The 14,312-nt window shown below is 47.2% G+C and overlaps 1 long non-coding RNA gene across 1 annotated transcript; it reads right to left on the reverse strand.

Moving 5' to 3' along the window:
• Nucleotides 1-807: 807 nt before the first annotated feature.
• Nucleotides 808-11,966, reverse strand: LOC138775672 (uncharacterized). Its single transcript, XR_011360605.1, has 3 exons — nt 11,928-11,966; nt 10,678-10,757; nt 808-1,697 (listed from the first exon to the last, which is right to left on the reverse strand). It is a non-coding gene; the product is annotated as an uncharacterized lncRNA (long non-coding RNA).
• Between the last annotated feature and the right edge of the window lie 2,346 nt (nt 11,967-14,312).

The following is a 14,312-nucleotide window of genomic DNA, read 5'->3' on the forward strand; positions in this document are numbered from 1 at the left end:
GCCTTGGGTCTCCAAACTGCGGCCCTCCTGCTGTTGCAAAACCGCAACTTCCATCATGCCTGGACAGCTAAAGCTTTGGATTTGGCTGTCCAGGCATGATGGGAAATGTAGTTTTGCAACAGCTGGAGGGCCCTAGTTTGGAGACCCATGCTCTAGGCCGCAGTTTGGCATAGGGCTGCAAGTTTAAAAGTTGTTTTTTAGGACAATAACTGCATTACCTGCCGGACTGACCCCAGGACAGCTCTTGGATTAAAAGCAGCTAAACAAAGGTACAAGCGTTTTTTTTTGGGAAGGGGGGGGGGGGGGGGGGGGGGCAGATTGTGGGTACAGAGTCGCTTTAAGATCCAGCTCTGATAATACTTGTCACACTTTCACTGCCTTACCCAATTCATTTTTTATAACTATAGGTGTCACCACCTTGAAGAAGACAATCTATTAAACCAGCACAGGGCACAGGTTCACTTTAAGGCTCCAGGCATGAACACTGGCTACCATGAGTGCAAAGTGTACTAAGTGTAAGTTCAAGTAGCAGTAAAACACAAACATGTGCAGTGTCCAAGTACAGGGTCCTGTTATACTGAAATGGTTGGTTGTCACCACAGTTTTGTTACTTTGTATTACTGACATTGCACTGCCTTGTTTTATGTGTGATGTTGCTTTGTAATATGGTGTTATGCTGCCATGTCCTGTCTAATGTTTATCAAGCTCAGTATAAGAAAGATACCAACACACATTGCTGCAGATGGTGTCAGTTTGCAGCAGAAGAACCAGCATTCAGACTTTATGGGAATAGTAAATTTTACTTCTAACGCACAGAAAAGATCATGTACAATATAATCAAAATGGTGTATAACAGGAGAGTAATTGACATGATATCCAGATAGTGACACGTACATTATGCAGGAGAAACGCTATGACTATTAACACTTACCACATGGAGCAATAAAGTTTATTTTGCACAGTTTTAGTGAAAGGTATCTATGTGCACCAGTTTGGAGCGTGAATCCATGCAGCACATGTGTAGAACAGCATAACAGAATTTTTTTAAAAAAGTGGGTGGGACTTCACAACAAAGGGAATGAACCATCAAGTGGCGTAAACTATAGTAGAAATATACTCTAGCTAGGAGCTGTAATAAATTTTTAGGACTGTCACTTTGACAGACAAAGAAGTGCTGGATTTATGAATAAATGTGAAAATATGTGTTGGGGACCCATTCCCAGGTTGGTTGGTATCTCTATTGCTGGGATAGGAGTTTAATATTTGTGAAAATAGACATTAGGAATAGACCTTACTTACCATTAGAGATGAGCACAACTAAAGCATGCTCGTATCTGTTTTTCATGGCTGTATCCATATTTACCCGGATTCCCACTCCTCTTCAGCCTCTGGTAATCAAATGGCGAACAATCAGACTCTAACATGCTCGAGTTGCGCTTATCTCTACTTACCACTCAACTTTACATGTTAAGCTATACATACATGTTTCTGTATATAGTGGTTTAGGGAGCCACCACCTATTTTATGATTATGTGGTTCCCATTGTATAGGTGACGTGATTGAACGCACATATATTGTTGCCTGTATTTATACAGAAGGGTTTCCAGTCATTTAAAGAGCGCCAACAGGAAAGAACCTCGATCTCAAGATGAAGTGAAATTATTCTCCTCTGACAGGTTTTACTTTTCTTCCACCAGCTGAAATAAGGTAAAATGATGACATCAGTTGCATATAACATTGGCAAGAACATGTTTACCCATGTAGATGGTAATGTGTTTGCGTCTTTATTTTAAAGGGGTTATCCATTTACTTCAATGGAAGTGAGTTTCAAAACCCCACCCGAACTGGAGACAACAGTAGAGAGCAGAGAGAGAGACGTGAGATAGTCATGTGGGCGGTGTCCGGGCTGTGACTAATCACGGCTCTCTGCCTGTCTGTGTGCTCTGCCAGGATGATTGACTGGCAGAGAGACACGTTAGTTGCCTCTTTGCATGTCAATCATAGCTGTAGAGCACACTGACAGGCAGAGCCATGACTAGTCGCAGCCCAGACACCACAAACACGACTAGTTCACAGCTCTCCCCCTGCCTCGTGTGCAGGAAAATAAAAAAAGATGTTTTTCGAGTAGCTACATTTACTGATGAAGACACCACAGATTTAGTATGGGAGTTGTGTTGGAGATCTATTTGTTACAGCTTGGAGCTATAGCAGCGTGATCATGCTAAATGGTTGCCCTTCAAGCGGGCTGGAAGAAGGTTCAAGGGAAATATACTGGAAGGCCAAAGGGGGGGGGGGGCAAAATCATTATGGGCAAGGGGTAGGGCGACAATAAAAAAGACACTAAGCTTTCCTGTCCCCGCGTTGTGCCACATGACTGGGTTCCCATATCCCGCCAGGTGTCATCTTCTGGGTTCCGGATATGTCACGACTCGGCTGAAACTCGGCGTCACAAGTGTGTGGAATTTATCCAGCTCAGGCAATCAGTAATGGCAGAGGTGCCCCGACCCAGTCACTGACTGACTAAGCAGGGAATCAGTCAGGCGGGTTGTGATGTAGCCGTAGAAGAGCTAAGAAGACAGGCGGCTGGGGTCCGCGAGGGGTCTGTGGCGCTGTGCAGGTGAATATGATCTCTTTTTTAAGTTCCCCCCACCTCCGGCCAGAAATAATTTTTTTGCCCCTCCCCCCCCAGACTTCACCTCTAAAGTGTCACTGTCTTTATAACGTTCATAATTTAAATTAACAGTAGATAAAGCACATTCTTGCCTTTCACCCCTCGAGAAAGGCGTGTTGCCGAAACGCACGTTGGGGCATACCGCATGGGCGTAGTGTGAACCAGCACTTTAGGTAATGCTTTACCAGTAGGGAATATTGTTATTTTTTTTAGATTGTCGACACATGTCGTTTTCATATTGCATATAGTCCAACTGGTTATGTAGAATACAGTGGTCCCTCAACATACAATAATAATTGGTTCCAGGACGACCATTGTGTGTTGAAACCATTGAATGTTGAGACCAAAACTCTATGGAAAACTGGAAATTGGTTCTAAATCCCCCAAAATGAGAAAAAATGAAACATTAAAGGAAAATAAGCAACTAACTAATATGGATAAAGCAAACCCTTACATACAACTGTGAGAAAGAGCTACAAGAGATTCTAAATTTCTTTCTGTTTAGAGGACTGGAGCGTTTTCAGGGTTCTGTACAGATCACACAGGGTCCCAGAAAAATAAAATGAAGCCGCTCTCACCTGGTGCCCAAAGGAGCGACTCATCCTGGCCCAGGTACAGAACATGTAGTATCACCACCGTACTGTAGGAAGGAGATACCAACCAGCCAACCAGTGCAGATACTTCACTAATACTGGGATTTTACCAGTAAAATAGCCACTCTCATTGGTCGATCAGCTATTTTTTTTTTACATGTTTCGTAGATCTGGACTTTCTGTAGCACTGTATGTTGAGTCTGGTCTCAAGTTACAATGGTCCAGAAAGTATTATTGTATGTTGAAAATATTGTATCTTAAGGCCATTGTAAATTGAGGGATCACTGTATTTGGATTACTGGTGTTAGGCACCTTATTATTACCATCTATATATAGACTTTATGTCATTTCTGTCCCATAACCACATTATACGTTTTGTTCTTTTGGCCATGTGTCTGCAAGCAGCTGTTCTGATCCATCCATTGTTTTTACAATATGGTATTTTTGCTCATGATTAATAAAGATTCATTTTATTACATATCTTTTGGGTAGAGCATTTTGTTTTTGTTGGTGGTCTATATTGTTTTGCTGTAGTATAACCCTGTTTAGTCTCCCTGTAATTGTATCATATGCACTGGCTTTATCTATGTTGGAGGGGTTATTGGTTTAGCTATTACATATTAGTTGTGTAACTGTAACATGTAGTTTTGTAACATGTAGTGATTTACATGTACAAAAAACAATTTTTATATCCTCACTCGTGTATCTAATTTATTGTGCCCTACCTTAAAAACTAACCTAGTAATAAGGGTGGAAAACTTTAAAAATACAGTAAGACCGTACTGCAGCACATTATTCATGGTTCTTTAGACTTTTCTTTTGTGGATTTCTGTTAGTTGAAGTTTCACTTGGACTCTTCCCCTGTATGTTCATGAATGATTAACCTGCCTGTCATAGTCATTTATTAATTAACTTTGCTTCAGATGATCTAACATTTCTTTACTTACATAATTTTTCTATGTGTATATGTATGCAGAAAATCCACACATTTTGGAAAATTTTGCGAGAATTTTGCATTAAAATTCATCTGTGGAGAAGTCCTAAAGTGGTATTCCACTCAAACATAACTTTTGGTTTATTGCTGCCCATGGTGAGACTAACAATTCATTCCATACTTGTTATTATCTATTCAGTCTCCTTCCCCCAGTTCTGAGCTGCTGCTTTCTGCTGAAGACACAAAATCTGTGTGTGAGCCTCTCTCTTCGTCTTTCACTCCTCCTCCCTCCCTCTCTTCTGGGACAGCTAATGTAAACAACTCACTGCATTACAAAGAAGCTACAATGCTGCAGATAAAGCCAGTCAAGCACTTGTTTACATCAGCCGTCTCAGAGGGAAGGGGGAGGAGGGGGGCAGAGGGAACAGCTCACACATACTTTTTTGTGTCTTCAGCAGAAAGCAGCAGCTCAGAACTGGGGATAGAAGACTGAATAGATAATAAGTATGGAATGAATTGTTCGTCTAAACATGGGCAGCAACATGAAGGAAACAAAAATACAGTTCAGGTGGGGGGAACATGATAAAGAACACATATTTAACGTTCCCAGTGCCAGCACTTTGCACATCCTACTCCAGGGCTCCCAGCTCTTCAACGTCACGGCCCAGTTGATGAATACTCCACTCAGCCAGTCAATGACTGCGGTGGGACACCGCTGCAGTCACTGGTTGGCTGATGGGGCATCCATCAGCCAGGTCAGGCATTTCCCCCCAAGTTGTGACGTTATCAGAACCCAGGGGAAAATGCCTTCTGTTGCGGGTCCCAAACCTTTTGCGGGCACATGACAATTCGCAGGTAAGTAGTTGTGTAGCTGTTGCTTATTATGTTCCCCCCCTGCCAGCTGTCGATTTTTTTTTTTTTTCTTAAATGCCGAACTTCTCCTTTAGGCTGGGTTCACACTACGTATATTTCAGTCAGTATTGTGGTCCTCATATTGCAACCAAAACCAGGAGTGGATTGAAAACACAGAAAGGCTCTGTTCACACAATGTTGTAATTGAGTGGATGGCCGCCATTTAATGGCAAATATTTGCTGTTATTTTAAAACAACGGCTGTTATATTGAAATAATGGCAGTTATTTACCATTATATGGTCGCCATCCACTCAATTTCAACATTGTGTGAACAGATCCTTTCTGTGTTTTTAATCCACTCCTGGTTTTGGTTGCAATATGAGGATCGCAATACTGACTGAAATATAACGTAGTGTGAACCCAGCCTTAGGCTATGTTCACACTATGTATATGTCCGGCCGCATATTTTCGCGGTCGGACATATACGTGTTAAACTCCGGCCGGGGTTTTACGTAAGTTGCGGCCGGCTACGTACGGTCCGCGAACTTACGCCGTAGTCTACTTACGCTTCCCGAGCGCCCTACGTAGCGATCTGACAGCGGTCTTTTACTTGGAAATCTTCGGCTAGCCCCGGACACCCCACAGAACCTTTGGATCGGCAAAGAAAAGTGCAAAAATGAAGAAATCACCACTACGTACGGGACCGCATGTAACGCTACGGGTGTAAGTTACGGCATTTTCGTCCTCAATCAATGGTCTGGTAAATTTTTACGGCGCCGCGTACGATCCTGGCGTAGTGTGAACTGTGCAGCCGTAGATCGTATACTTTCCATTGTACGCAAACTACGTAAATCTCCGGCCGCTTATTCAAGGAACGCGCTACAACCAAAAACTTACATAGTGTGAACATAGCCTTTTTTTTTTTTTTCAATTGTAATTTTTATTATTTTTCAAAAAAAGAAAGACAAAAAATTGTACAAACTGGGTGATGCATATGTAAAGGCAGCAGAACATTGTTATAACACATAACATACCATAGATGTCAAGAAGATAACTTAACCCCTCAACAGGAGCAGGCAGGAAATTCAGAATAATATACCGTAACAGAACAGCAGCTACCAGGTCCCGGTCAGGGTTGAGAGAGAACAACGTCTGTATAGGTGGGGTCCGGAGACCATACTAAGCCAGTAACAAAAACAACACAGGACAAGACAGAGACGTGGGACAAGAAGGGAGCAAGAAATGATGGGGGGGGGGGGGAGGGAGGGAGAGGGGGGGGAAGACAAGGACAGGGGAAGACGACGACGGGAAGAGACGGACAAGGACGGGAACCTAGGATGGACCAGAGGCAAGTGCTGCCGGGGAGGAATACAAGTCCCAAGGACTTGTTTTTTCCTGATAGTTTTAGGGAAAAGGTTGAGGAGGCAGAGGCCTGGGTCCCTATGGATTGTGACACTGAGGATAGCTGATGATATCTCGCACACCTCCCTCCAGAAGGGTCGAATAAGCTCACATTCCCAGAAGATATGGAACTGGGAGCCTGATTCCCTAGTACATCTCCAACATAGAGGGGATATTGAGGCATTGAACTTATGTAGCACCTCCGGAGTGCGGTACCAGAACATCAGGACTTTATAATGGGATTCCTTATAGGTAGTACATATGGAGGAGGTGGCAGCCCTGTCCCATATAGTGGCCCAGCACTCCGGAGGCAAAGTCCTCCCTAATAGCGTTTCCCATTTAATCATATAGGCGTGCTGCACCTGGGTTCCCTCAACAGGGGAGCCAAGGATGCGATAAATGCCAGAGATAAGGCCCGAAGTGGAGGTCCCCATCCTGACTAGTTGCTCGAAAGCTGAAGGTTTAGAGACTGTGAGGGCTCCCAGGCGCGACATCATAAAATGTCGGAGTTGGAGGTACATAAAGTGCGCCGAGGGAGGGAGAGCATATTTGTCAGTCAATTTATCATATGGAAGGAGTGTACGAGATATGGGGTCAACAATGTCTGCAAACTGAAAGAGTGCCTTAGATCCCCAGAGCTTGACAGTATGGGACTGAAGACCAGGAGGGAAATTTGGGAAGAGCAGGAAAGAGTTCAGGGGGGAGGCAGAAGAGGTGAGCCCAAACCTGGCAGAGCACGAGGACCATATGTGGAAGGTAAAACGGATAGGTCCCAGGAGTGAGAGATGTGAGAAGCTAGGCGGTGAAGAGTGCCACAGGAAGGAGTTAGGATGGAAGGGAGCTAGCCATATTTTTTCAATCTCCGCCCACTTCTTGTACGCCAGATATTTGGACCACGCCGTAATTTGGCGGAGGTGCGCCACCCAGTAGTAGTGGAGAAAGTTAGGGACCCCCAGCCCTCCTCGAGATCTGCTACTCATCATAACCGAGTTGGGGATGCGGTGCCCCTTGGACGCCCAGATAAACTTGAATGCTGCTCTTGAACACTTCGCAGCTCTGAAAGGGGGATACGAACTGGGAGCGTCTCAAAGTAGCATAGAAGTTTAGGCAAAATGGTCATTTTTACCGCCGCCACACGGCCTAGGAGCGAGATGTAGTGGGGGGGACCATTTAGTCAGGAGGTTCCGTATATCTCGGAAGAGGGCTGGGTAGTTAGCTGAGTATAGGGACGGATAGGAGGGAGTAAGACGGATACCCAAATATTTAATGGAGGCAGAGGTCCATTTAAATTTAAAATTTGAGCTAAGCTGGGCAATCAAGGAGGCCGGGAGATTTAGGGGCATAGCTTCAGATTTAGAGGTATTGACTTTGTACCCTGATAGACGACCATACGTACCCAAGAGGGAATGTAGGTTCGGGAGGGAGATGAGCGGGTCTGACAGGGTGAGGAGGACATCATCTGCGAATAACATGATTTTAAACTCCTTACCTCTGACCGACACACCTCTGATGTCTGGGCAGTTTCGAATCGCCGCCGCCAGGGGCTCAATGCAGAGAACAAAAAGCAGGGGTGACAAAGGGCAGCCCTGGCGGGTGCCATTCGAAACGGAAAAAGTCTCAGACAACATATGAGGAAATTTAAGTGCCGCTGTGGAATTGGAGTACAAGGCCCTGACCGCTGTTAGGAAAGGCCCAGAGAAGCCATAGCATTGCAATGCCTCAAACAGAAAAGGCCACCCAAGGCGGTCAAAGGCCTTTTCAGCATCCAAACTCAGCACAAGGGCATTCTCTTCTTGTTGATTAACAACATCAATGAGGTCAATAGCCCTCCTCGTGTTGTCCCCACCCTGTCTCCCCGGCACAAACCCCACCTGGTCTGCATTAACAAGGGAAGGGAGCCAATACCCCAATCAAGTAGCCAGCAATTTGGTGAATATTTTAAAGTCCGAGTTTAGGAGGGCAATCGGCCGGTAGTTGGAGCAATCCAGAGGGTCCTTGCCAGGTTTGGGGATAAGAGTGATGAAAGAGTGAGACATAGAAGTAGGGATAGGAGAACCCTGGAGAAAGGAGTTGTAGAGAGAAAGTAGTTTAGGGGACAGTTCAGAAGAAAAGGTTTTGTAGTAGAGGTAGGAAAAGCCATCCGGCCCGGGTGCCCGCCCCGATGGAAGGGCCTTAACAACCTCAGCAAGTTCCTCCACGGTAATCGGCGCATTCAGTTCCTCGAGCGCACTAGCGGTCAGGGAAGGCAGATTACATTCGCTAAGGAAATCAGAAAGGCATCGGGTTCGGGCCTCCGGGTCCGATGGTAAGGTTGAGGGGAGGGAATACAGTTTAGAATAGAATTGATGGAAAATGGAGGAGATGTCTTTAGGATGATAATGTAGAGTCCCCGTTTCATCCCTGAGAGCCTGCGGAGACCGTGCAGCAGCCCGGTCGTTGAGCATCCTTGCCAGGAGGGTATGAGCTTTATTGCCCTTTTCATAGAAGCGTTGCCTAGAGTAGAGGAGAAGCTTCTCCACTTTTAGCAGCAAAAGGTCTTTGAGTTTTTCACGAGCCGCCACAAGCCTCCGCAGAACCCCCAGGGAGGGGCGACGGGCCAGACGCTGTTCCAGGGAAGCTATGGCGGATTTAGCATTCTGAATGGCTATCATGGAGTCTTTTTTCTGTCGGGAACCTAGTGCTATGCAATGACCCCGTACAACTGCTTTGTGGGCCTCCCATAGAACCCCTTCAGAGGTAACAGACCCCTCGTTTTCCGAGAAGTAATTAGAGATACTAGTCTTGATAGAGTCTCTGGTGATCTGGTTTTTTAAAAGGGTGTCATTCATACGCCAGTGACAGTGTTGTGTAGGGGAGAGAATGGCCTTGAGGTGAACTATCACGGGGCCATGATCAGACCATGAAATGGGGTCAATGGTCGCACTCTGGAGCAGTCGAACAGTAGGAATGTTGCCAAAGAGGTAGTCAATGCGAGAGTGGAGTTTGTGGGGATGGGAAAAGAAGGTATACCCCCGCTCCGTAGGGTGGTCAAGTCGCCAAAGGTCATAGAGCTTATGAGCACGTATGAGCTTGCGGAATTCTGTAGATAGTTTGGCCTGCTCCGTAGGGGCAGGCCGGCCGTCTACTGAGTGCCTATCCATGATCTCAGAGAACGGTAAATTGAAATCTCCCCCAAGGATCCGTGGAGCCGGAGGGTATTTCGCCAATCGGTTGAGGACCCTACGGAGGAAGGGTATCTGGGAGCGGTTAGGGGCATAAACGTTGCAGAAAATAAATTGGCGGCCCTGTAGGGTGCCGTCTACAATAACGTATCTCCCCCCTGGGTCCGAATATGAGGAGGAGATCTGTATGGGGCACCTGTGAGAGAATAGGATAGCCACTCCCGCCGTCTTATTGCCTCTAGAGGCCGAAGCAACAGTGGGATAAGAATGGCGTGCGAACCTAAAAGTTGCCTCCAGATCAAAGTGCGTCTCCTGAAGGAAGGCAACATCTGCATGCAGGTTGCGGAGTTCCCTCAGGAGAAGGCGTCTTTTGGTGTTAGAGTTTAGGCCCTTGACATTGAGAGATATACACTTAGCCATTGGGAAGGGATAAGAGAATACTAACGAAGATGAGGGTACTCACTCTGTCCCAGTGGGTGGAAGGGAGCAGTCTCCAGAGCAGCATCGGCCAACATGGAATCCTAGGGGGTAAGGGAGAAAAAAGGGGGGGGAGGGAACAAGAGGGAAAACACATAGACACATAGACACAACAAAAAACAGAAACGAGAAACCAAGAAAAGGAAGGGCGCATGGCCCAAAAAACAAGCCTAAGCGTCCTGCAACGAGGCAGGAAAAAATGCCAAAACAGCACCATGGCTGTCAACTGGCAGCGTGAACATAGCCTTAAGAAGGGTTTACATATGTTTTTCAATTCAGCACAGCTGCCATCAGAGGCCACATCAAAAGGCAACTATGACAAAGGGTCCATAGGCCCAGCACCCTACCTATAGTATTTTTCCCCTAATACCATAGGTTTGGTAAAAATGAAGTTTACTACCTCGGACTACGGAGTGAGCGTGTAATCTGTAGTCTGAAGTATTGATGAGCTGCTGCTTCATCTCCCTGTTTATTGATGGATAAACCTTCAAAGTAAAAAATTACCAGATAAAACATCTTAGGTTACTGGAAAGAATGCATTGCTTCCTGCAGGACATACAGCAGCTGATAAGTACTGGAAGACTTACCTTTTTAATCCTCAATCTTTATCCAGGTTTGATACAAATGTGGGTATTCTGCGCTCATTACTGTTGAATAGATGGTCGTCCTAAAACAAATAGGGGATGACAATAAATGGGTAATATTTAAAGGGGAACTCCGGATAAGAAACATCAAAGGGAATCTGTCAGCACCTTTTCAGCTTCTGAGGTGCTGACATTGTGAGGAAGGTGTGTGTGTGTTCGTGTGTGTATTACCTTTCTTTTTCTGGTAGCTGCTGTAATTTTTCCATAATCTGTTCTGTAACTTGCGGCACAAGTGCCAAACAGGAGTCTTGGTGCTGCGTTCGTGATGCACTTCGTCCCGCCTCCAACTATCTCCTCCTCCCAGCTTCACCTGAATATTCATTGGGGGCTGGCTGCGGCCTTCCTGGCGACATTATCTGACGGCAAAGGCCCCATGCACACTTGTCAGTTCGCGCATACACCCTGCTCTGTGCAGTACGTGCGCTCCCGACGAACAATTTGCACATGCGCCGTAAAGCATCAGAGCGGCGCAGGCGCACTGTGCGCATCAACTCTGGCCCTCAGCGCTACCACGTCTGCGAATTGTTCGTCGGGAGCGTGCGCGCCGCACAGAGCCAGGCCGCATACGTGAACTGACAAGTGTGTGCGAGGTCTTTGCAGTCAGATGACGTCGCCAGGAAGGCCCAATGAATATTCAGGTGAAGCTGGGAGGAGGGGGTAGTTGGAGGAGGGCCGAAGTGCGGCACCAAGACTCCTCTTTGACACTTGTGCCGCAAGTTACAGAACAGATTATGGAAAAAGTACAGCAGCTACCAGAAAAAGAAAGGTAACACACACACACCTTCCTCACAATGTCAACACCTCAGAAGACGAAAAGGTGCTGACAGATTCCATTTAAAAGTTATATAGATGTGTCTATACAATGTATTACCGTATCTGTGCAGTTCTGCCAATGGTCATTGGGCCAAATGTGCCAAGTATTGTTATATGCACAAAATAACAGCCACCATATAAAGACCAATATTCTTCCAAAGCAGTGACCATAAAACACAGGTGTCAAACACCAGCCTTCCAGCTGTTACATCACTACAAATCCCATCATGCCTGGACAGATAAACCATGATGGGAATTGTATTTTTGCAACACCTGGAAGGATGGAGTGTGACACCCCTGATACAGAGGTAGATCCCAGCTGTATAAAGGTTCTGCAGACCTTATAAGTGATTATAGTGCAGTTACATCCTGTGACTCACAGTAGGCGTCTTCTCTGCAGGAAGAGACGTCCACTTTTCCTTTTCTTCTCATCTGGCTCCCGGCCATCATGAAGGCTTCTCTGGCCAGGACTCCTCCTCTCCACGGGATCTGTCAGACAGAACATTTTAGGCTTCATGCTCCAGCAACATCCTCATCAATACATCCCTCCATATAGAATAGCCTCCTGCTTCACACCTTTCCATATAGAATAGCCCCCCGTGCATCCCCCCATATATAGAATAGCCCCCCCGTTCACCCCCCCCCCATATAGAATGGCCCCCCTGCTGTGCATCCCCCATATAGAATAGCTCCCACGTGCATCCCCCCATATAGAATAGCCCCCCTGCTGTGCTTCCCCCCATATAGAATGGCCCCCCCTGCATCCCCCCCATATAGAATAGCCCCCCTTGCATCCCCCCATATAGAATAGCCCCCCCTGCATCCCCCCCATATAGAATAGCCCCCCTTGCATCCCCCCATTATAGAATAGCCCCCCGTGCATTCCACCCCATATAGAATAGCCCCCCGTGCATTCCCCCCATATAGAATAGCCCCCCTGCATCCCCCTCCTATATAGAAAAGCCCCTGCATCCCCCCAATATAGAATAAGCCCCCCTGCATCCCCCCAATATAGAATTGCCCCCCGTGCATTCCCCCCCATATAAAATAGCCCCCCTGCTGTGCATCCCCCCAATATAAAATAGCCCCCCTGCATCCCTCCAATATAGAATAGCCCCCCCTTGCATCCCCCCAATATAGAATAGCCTCCCCTGCATCCCCCCAATATAGAATAGCCCCCCGTGCATTCCCCCCATATAGAATAGCCCCCCTGCTGTGCATCCCCCAATATAAAATAGCCCCCCTGCATCCCTCCAATATAGAATAGCCCCCCTTGCATCCCCCCAATATAGAATAGCCTCCCCTGCATCCCCCAATATAGAATAGCCCCCTGCATCCCCCAATATACAATACCCCCCTGCATCCCCCTAATATAGAATAGCCCCCCCTGCGTCCCCCCAATATAGAATAGCCCCCCCCCTGCATCCCCCAATATAGAATAGCCCCCCTGCATCCCCCAATATAGAATAGCCCCCCGTGCATTCCACCCATATAGAATAGCCCCCCGTGCATTCCCCCCATATAGAATAGCCCCCTGCATCCCCCTCCCTATATAGAAAAGCCCCCTGCATCCCCCCAATATAGAATAGCCCCCCTGCATCCCCCCAATATAGAATTGCCCCCCCGTGCATTCCCCCCCATATAGAATAGCCCCCCTGCTGTGCATCCCCCCCAATATAAATAGCCCCCCTGCATCCCCCAATATAGAATAGCCCCCCCTTGCATCCCCCCAATATAGAATAGCCTCCCCTGCATCCCCCCAATATAGAATAGCCCCCCCGTGCATTCCCCCCCATATAGAATAGCCCCCCTGCTGGTGCATCCCCCAATATAAAATAGCCCCCCTGCATTCCTCCAATATAGAATAGCCCCCCTTGCATCCCCCCAATATAGAATAGCCTCCCCTGCATCACCCAAAGATAGAATAGCCCCCTGCATCCACCAATATAGAAAAGCCCCCCTGCATCCCCCCAATATAGAATAGCCCCCCCTGCCCCCCCCCAATATAGAATAGCCCCCCCCCCTGCATCCCCCAATATAGAATAGCCCCCCTGCATCCCCCCATATAGAATAGCCTCCCATGCTGTGCATCCCCCCAATATAGAATAGCCTCTCCCTGCAGTGCCATCCCCCAATATAGAATAGCCTCCCCTGCAGTGCATCCCCCCCAATATAGAATAGCCTCCCCCTGCATCGCCCCATATAGAATAGCCTCCCCCTGCATCGCCCCAATATAGAATAGCCTCCCCCTGCATCTCCCCAATATAGAATAGCCCCCCTGCATCCCCCCAATTAGAATAGCACCCCTGCACCCCAATATAGTAGAATAGCCCCCCTGCATCCCCCAATATAGAATAGCCCCCCCTGCATTCCCCCAATATAGAATCAGCCCCCCCCTGCAATCACCCCCAATATAGAATAGCCCCCCCTGCAGTCCCCCAATATAGAATAGCATCCCCTGCTGTGCATCCCAACAATTTTAGAATAGCACCCCTGCATCCCCCCAATATAGAATAGCCTCCCCCTGCATTCCCCCCAATATAGAATAGCCTCCCCTGCATCCCCCCAATATAGAATAGCCCCCCTGCATTCCCCCAAATATAGAATAGCCCCCCCCTCATCCCCCAAATAGAATAGCCTCCCCTGCTCGTGAATCCCCCCAATATAGAATAGCCCCCCTGCATCCCCCCATATAGAATAAGCCCCCCTGCATCCCCCCAATATAGAATAGCCCCCCTGCTTCCCCCCAATATAGAATAGCCTCC

The sequence above is a fragment of the Dendropsophus ebraccatus genome, unplaced genomic scaffold (genome assembly GCF_027789765.1).
Source record: "Dendropsophus ebraccatus isolate aDenEbr1 unplaced genomic scaffold, aDenEbr1.pat pat_scaffold_1847_ctg1, whole genome shotgun sequence".
NCBI classification, from domain to species: Eukaryota; Metazoa; Chordata; class Amphibia; order Anura; family Hylidae; genus Dendropsophus; species Dendropsophus ebraccatus.